This window comes from Salvelinus sp. IW2-2015, unplaced genomic scaffold (genome assembly GCF_002910315.2).
Source record: "Salvelinus sp. IW2-2015 unplaced genomic scaffold, ASM291031v2 Un_scaffold2329, whole genome shotgun sequence".
Lineage (NCBI taxonomy): Eukaryota > Metazoa > Chordata > Actinopteri > Salmoniformes > Salmonidae > Salvelinus > Salvelinus sp. IW2-2015.
Window position 1 is genome coordinate 102035 of NW_019943654.1, and position 7171 is coordinate 109205.

A 7171-nucleotide genomic window follows, 5' to 3' on the forward strand; every position below is an offset into this window, starting at 1 on the left:
ACAGATGGTGGCCCTTCTGAAGCATTGGAACAGCAGAGCTGGGTAAAAGGATGATTGAATATGTCCGTAAACACACCAGCCAGCTGGTCTGCGCATGCTCTGAGGACGCGGCTGGGAATGCCGTCTGGGCCTGCAGCCTTGCGAGGGTTAACACGTTTAAATGTTTTACTCACCTCGGCTGCAGTGAAGGAGAGCCCGCAGGTTTTGGTAGGGGGCCGTGTCAGTGGCACTGTATTGTCCTCAAAGCGGGCAAAAAAGTTGTTTAGCCTGTCTGGGAGCAAGACATCCTGGTACAGGAATGCAGGGTACTGGACTACATTACCCACTATACATATTGATATGTATACAGCAAATATTAGCATTATAATACCTAGAAACCCAACTAGAGGCTTTAAAAAAACAGTTGGACACAACCTTGTTATTCCATGCAATTTAAAAAATTGGCCTTTTCAAAGATTACTTTGTTTATTTTCTTATAGCTCAGAAATACCGGTAGGATTGTGAAACACATGCCTGCCGACAGTACTTAGCACCTCTGAACAGAGTGTTGGCAGTCAATTTCTTTTGTGTTCACACGGCAAAGACCTTGAAGTCTTCAGCCACTCAGCCTGGCCACAGGTGGCATTAGCGTTGTTTGTCAATGTCCGTGTGTGTTACTTAGTTCATGGTCTAGATTCCAATGTTAGTTGCTGCGCTAATTTTGCTATTTTGTAGAAAGTCTGTGTTGATATTAACCAGATGGCCACATCTTAATAACTACCTAGCAAGATGACGAAGAAACTATTAATTTCACTCTCCACAATCCCATACTACCAGTACCAGCCCATAGCCAAATGTTTGGCTAGATAATGTTAGCATATTCGCTAGCTAGCACAACATAGCTAGCTAGCTAGTTAGCTAAGGACATTGCACTAAGACAGCAGCTTACACAGGCAACCGTTTCACAGAAACCAATCCATTGTGATTTAATTATGACGTCAACACTAGCTACAGTGGTTTGTGCATCTGTGCACTTAGCCAGCTACCATCCCATAGCCTACATTGCATATGAAGTATGACTGGCTCGTGACCTACAGTTGAAGTCGAAAGTTTACATAGACTTAGGTTGGAGTCATTAAAACTTGTTTTTCAACCACTCCACAAATTTCTTGTTAACAAACTATAGTTTTGGCAAGTCCATTAGGACATCTACTTTAAAAAAAATCTACATCTACAATTTTTCCAACAATTGTTTACAGACAGATTATTTCACTTATAATTCACTGTATCACAATTCCAGTGGGTCTGTGCCTTTAAACAGCCTGGAAAATTCCAGAAAATTAAGTTATGGCTTTAGAAGTTTCTGATAGGCTAACTGACATAATTTGAGTCAATTGGAGGTGTACCTGTGGATGTATTTCAAGGCCTACCTTCAAACTCAGTGCCTCTTTGCTTGACATCATGGGAAAATCAAAAGAAATCAGCCAAGACCTCAGCAAAATAAATGTTGACCTCCACAAGTATGGTTCATCCTTGGAAGCAATTTCCAAACGCCTGAAGGTACCACGTTCATCTGTACAAACAATAGTACGCAAGTATATACACCATGGCACCACGCAGCCGTCATACCGCTCAGGAATTAGACACGATCTGTCTCCTAGAGATGAACGCACTTTGGTGCGAAAAGTGCAAATCAATCCCAGAACAATAGCAAAGGACCTTGTGAAGATGCTAGAGGAAACTGGTACAAAGTATCTATATCCACAGTAAAACGAGTTCTATATTGACATAACCTGAAAGGCAGCTAAGCAAGGAAGAAGCCACTAGTCCAAAACCGCCATTAAAAAGCCAGACTACGGTTTGCAACTGCACATGGGGACAAAGATCTTACTTTTTGGAGAAATGTCCTCTGGTCTGATGAAACAAAAATAGAACTGTTTGGCAATAACAACCATCGTTATGTTTGGAGGAAAAAGGGGGAGGCTTGCAAGCCGAAGAACACCATCCCAACCGTGAAGCACGGGGCAGCATCAGTTGTGTGGGTGCTTTGCTGCAGGAGGGACTGGTGCACTTCAAAATAGATGGCATCATGAGGAGGGGAAATTAGGTGGATATATTGAAGCAACATCTCAAGACATCAGTAAGGAAAATAAAGCTTGGTCGCATATGGGTCTTCCAAATGGACAATGACCCCAAGCATACTTACAAAGTTGTGGCAAAATGGCTTAAGGACAACAAAGTCAAGGTATTGGAGTGGCCATCACAAAGCCCTGACCTCAATCCCATAGAAAATTTGTGGGCAGAACTGAAAAGGCGTGTGCAAGCCAGGAGGCCTACAAACCTGACTCAGTTACACCAGCTCTGTCAGGAGGTATGGGCCAAAATTCACCCAGCTTATTGTGGGAAGCATGTGGAAGGCTACCCAAAATGTTTGACCCAAGTTGAAGAATTTAAAGGCAATGCTACCAAATACTAATTTAATGTATGTAAACTTCTGACCCACTGGGAATGTGATGGAAAAAATAAAAGCTGAAATAAATCATACTATTATTCTGACATTTCACATTCTTAAAAAAAGTGGTGATCCTAACTGACCTACGACAGTGAATTTTTACTAGGATTAAATGTCAGGAATTGCGAAAAACTGAGTTTAAATGTATTTGGCTAAAGGTGTATGTAAACTTCTGACTTCAACTGTAGATGTAAGGAGAAAAGGCCCTTTTTCTTTCTTTTTTGTTGTCACTCCTGTTGGCTCCTTCCACTTAAGAGTTTGTGCTCTCTGATGGGCTCAAAGTCAAGTTGTTGGCCACTGATGAGCATTGTGATTCTTCAAAAAGAAAATGCATGTTCGTTGGCATTCAGCAGGTACCGCTTTTGTTCAAGCAATTGAAGGAACGGCCTCCCACTGTGATATGTACCTATCGGCAGTCTATCGGCAGTGAGATTCTCTGTGTGTTTCTATGGTCACCCTGAAAGCTTTGCAGCTTACGGCCTCCCACTGTGATATGTACCTATCGGCAGTCTATCGGCAGTGAGATTCTCTGTGTGTTTTTATGGTCAACCTGAAAGCTTTCCAGCTTACTACAGATACCTGCTGAGTGCCTGGGTGTATCGTTTATCCACAACTGGCCTTCAAACATTACATTTGCATGATGTATGGATATATCCAAGCCAATGTTGGCAAACAGGGGGATAGAAAGAGGATAGTAGCTTCCAGTCAGTTCTAATCATCAGATTTATCTTCTCACATGGCCAACAGAGAAGCATCATCGCATTGTTGCCAGCAGATTGACATCAGCGTGTCTATTCCCCCAGCAACAAGCAACAGCACATCGTACACACACACACACACACACACACACACACACACACACACACACACACACCCACACACAACACACACACACACACACACACACACACACACACACACACACACACACACAACACACACACACACACACACACACACACACACACACACACACGGAGCAGCCACATTGTAGCCACTTCTTAAAGTGCATTAATCTGCCGACTCTCCTATGTTGATCCGTAAGTGCTGATGGTATTAGTGCCTAATAGCATGCCGCCCACAAGGAGTTGATTTAAGGAAAGTAGAGGAACAAAAGTATTTAGGTCTTGGCTTTCGCTATGATTGCAGTTAGCAGCAATCTGTTTCAGGACAGATGACTGATTGTATCTGTTCTCGCTGGTCCTGGCGACCCACAGTATGAGAACTGAGCACTGGCTTTTTCCAGCTTTAAGACCTGATTCAACTGATCAATGATAAGTTACTTAGTTGAATCAGTTGTATTAGTGTTGGACTGGAGCAAAACCCTGCTACCCCTGTTGTCTCACCCCAGTTTCTTCTCCTCAATGAGTCTGGATCTGAGTATCCCAGACGAATGCAAATGCATTCTAACCATTCTGATTGGTCCAGAAACCAATGGGTTGGGTTTGATACTCTATCGTTACAGATGATCCAATCATTCGTGACTTTGTTTTGTACACACTCCTCATTTTGACGTCACCACAAACAACTTCTAGGATGGCATTCTCAGGCGGAAGTATGTAGGGAACATAGAGCAGCTGAAGAATTCAGTTTGAGTTGTAAGGCAACATTGATATAGCCCTATGCATTAACAATATACAGTGGGGAGAACAAGTATTTGATACACTGCCGATTTGCAGGTTTTCCTACTTACAAAGCATGTAGAGGTCTGTAATTCTTATCATAGGTACACTTCAACTGTGAGAGACGGAATCTAAAACAAAATCCAGAAAATCACATTGTATGATTTTTAAGTATTCATTTGCATTTTATTGCATGACATAAGTATTTGATCACCTACCAACCAGTAAGAATTCCGGCTCTCACAGACCTGTGTTTTTTCTTTAAGAAGCCCTCCTGTTCTCCACTCATTACCTGTATTAACTGCACCTGTTTGAACTCGTTACCTGTATAAAAGACACCTGTCCACACACTCAATCAAACAGACTCCAACCTCTCCACAATGGCCAAGACCAGAGAGCTGTGTAAGGACATCAGGGATAAAATTGGTAGACCTGCACAAGGCTGGGATGGGCTACAGGACAATAGGCAAGCAGCTTGGTGAGAAGGCAACACTGTTGGCGCAATTATTAGAAAATGGAAGAAGTTCAAGATCCGGTCAATCACCCTCGGTCTGGGCTCCATGCAAGATCTCACCTCGTGGGGCATCAATGATCATGAGGAAGGTGAGGGATCAGCCCAGAACTACACGGCAGGACCTGGTCAATGACCTGAAGAGAGCTGGGACCACGGTCTCAAAGAAAACCATTAGTAACACCTACGCCATCATGGATTAAAATCCTGCAGCGCACGCAAGGTCCCCCTGCTCAAGCCAGCGCATGTCCAGGCCCGTCTGAAGTTTGCCAATGACCATCTGGATGATCCAGAGGAGGATGGAGAAGGTCATGTGGTCTGATGAGACAAAAATAGAGCTTTTGGTCTAAACTCCACTCGCCGTGTTTGGAGGAAAGAAGAAGGATGAGTACAACCCCAAGAATACCATCCCAACCGTGAAGCATGGAGGTGGAAACATCATTCTTTGGGGATGCTTTTCTGCAAAGGGGACAGGACGACTGCACCGTATTGAGGGAGGATGGATGGGGCCATGTATCGCGAGATCTTGGCCAACAACCTCCTTCCCTCAGTAAGAGCATTGAAGATGGGTCGTGGCTGGGTCTTCCAGCATGACAACGACCCGAAACACACAGCCAGGGCAACTAAGGAGTGGCTCCGTAAGAAGCATCTCAAGGTCCTGGAGTGGCCTAGCCAGTCTCCAGACCTGAACCCAATAGAAAATCTTTGGAGGAGCTGAAAGTCCGTATTGCCCAGCGACAGCCCGAAACCTGAAGGATCTGGAGAAGGTCTGGATGGAGGAGTGGGCCAAAATCCCTGCTGCAGTGTGTGCAAACCTGGTCAAGAACTACAGGAAACGTATGATCTCTGTAATTGCAAACAAAGGTTTCTGTACCAAATATTAAGTTCTGCTTTCTGATGATCAAATACTTATGTCATGCAATAAAATGCAACTTAATACTTAAAAATCATACAATGTGATTTCTGGATTTTGTTTTAGATTCCGTCTCTCACAGTTGAAGTTACCTATGATAAAAATGACAGACCTCTACATGCGTTGTAAGTGTAAAACCTGCAAAATCGGCAGTGTATCAAATACTTGTTCTCCCCACTGTATATGCTATTTTATGCCTGTGCTGTGCATTCATTCACCTTGACAAGTCACAATGATTTAGTTTTTATATTCAACGTTTTACCACCAACGTAATCTGTTTTAATGTTTATATTTGTATATATGTGCTTCTATGCAGTGTTTTGTACTTATTTTATTTTGTGAAGAAGAAAAATGCCAAACTAAAGTGTTGCTGCCTAAGGCCCGGAAGTCTCTGATATGTCGATTGCTGTTGCCTTAGTCCATCTGTTGAGAAAATGACTCGTAGCTTATAGGTTTATTAGTCCACTACAGCCTTATTTCAGCTTCAATTTATGTCTACCAACTGCCTCCGCACTTCAAAAGAACCAACACGTCTGCTGTAAAGTTAAAACAAGTTATTGGATTTATGTTCTGTGTGGTGCACGTAGCATTTCACACCTGGGACCACAGGTGCCTCTCTCTCTCCTTTTTTACATTTTTATTTATTCACCTTCATTTAACCAGGTAGCCAGTTGAGAACAAGTTCTCATTTGCAACTGCGACCTGGCCAAGATAAAGCAAAGCAGTTCGACACAAACAACAACACAGAGTTACACATGGAATAAACACACGTACAGTCAATAACACAATAGAAAAGTGTATATAGTGTGTGCAAATGAAGTAAGGAGGAAAGGCAATAAATAGGCCGTATTGGCGAAATAATTACAATTGAGCAATTAAACACTGGAGTGATAAATGTGCAGAAGATGAATGTGCAAGTAGAGATACTGGGGTGCAAAGGAGCAACAATAAAATCTAACAATATGGGGATGAGGTAGTTGGGTGGGCTAATTACTGATGAGCTATGTACAGGTGCAATGATCTGTGAGCTGCTCTGACAGCTGATGCTTAGAGTTAGTGAGGGAGATATGAGTCTCCAGCTTCAGTGATTTTTGCAATTCGTTCCAGTCAATGGCAGCAGAGAACTGGAAGGAAAGGCGGCCAAAGGAGGAGTTGGCTTTGGGGTGACCAGTGAAATATACCTGCGGTCGTGCTACGGGTGGGTGCTGCTATGGTGACCAGTGAGCTGCAGAAAGGCAGGGCTTTACCTAGCAAAGACTTATAGATGACCTGGAGCCAGTGGGTTTGGCGACGAATATGAAGCGATGGCCAGCCAACGAGAGCACACAGGTCGCAGTGGTGGGTATATTATATTCTAAGTCAGAACCTTCCAGAGTAGTGATGCTAGACGAGTGGGCAGGTGCGGGCAGCGATTGGTTGAAGAGCATGCATTTAGTTTTAGAGTTGTATGGCATTGAAGGTTGTCTGGAGGTTTGTTAACACAGTGTCCATAGAAGGGACAGAAGTATACAGAATGGTGTTGTCTGCATAGAGGTGGATCAGAGAATCACCAGCAGCAAGAGCGACATCGTTGATGTATACAGAGAAAAGAGTCGGCCCAAGAATTGAACCCTGTGGCACCCCCATAGAGACTG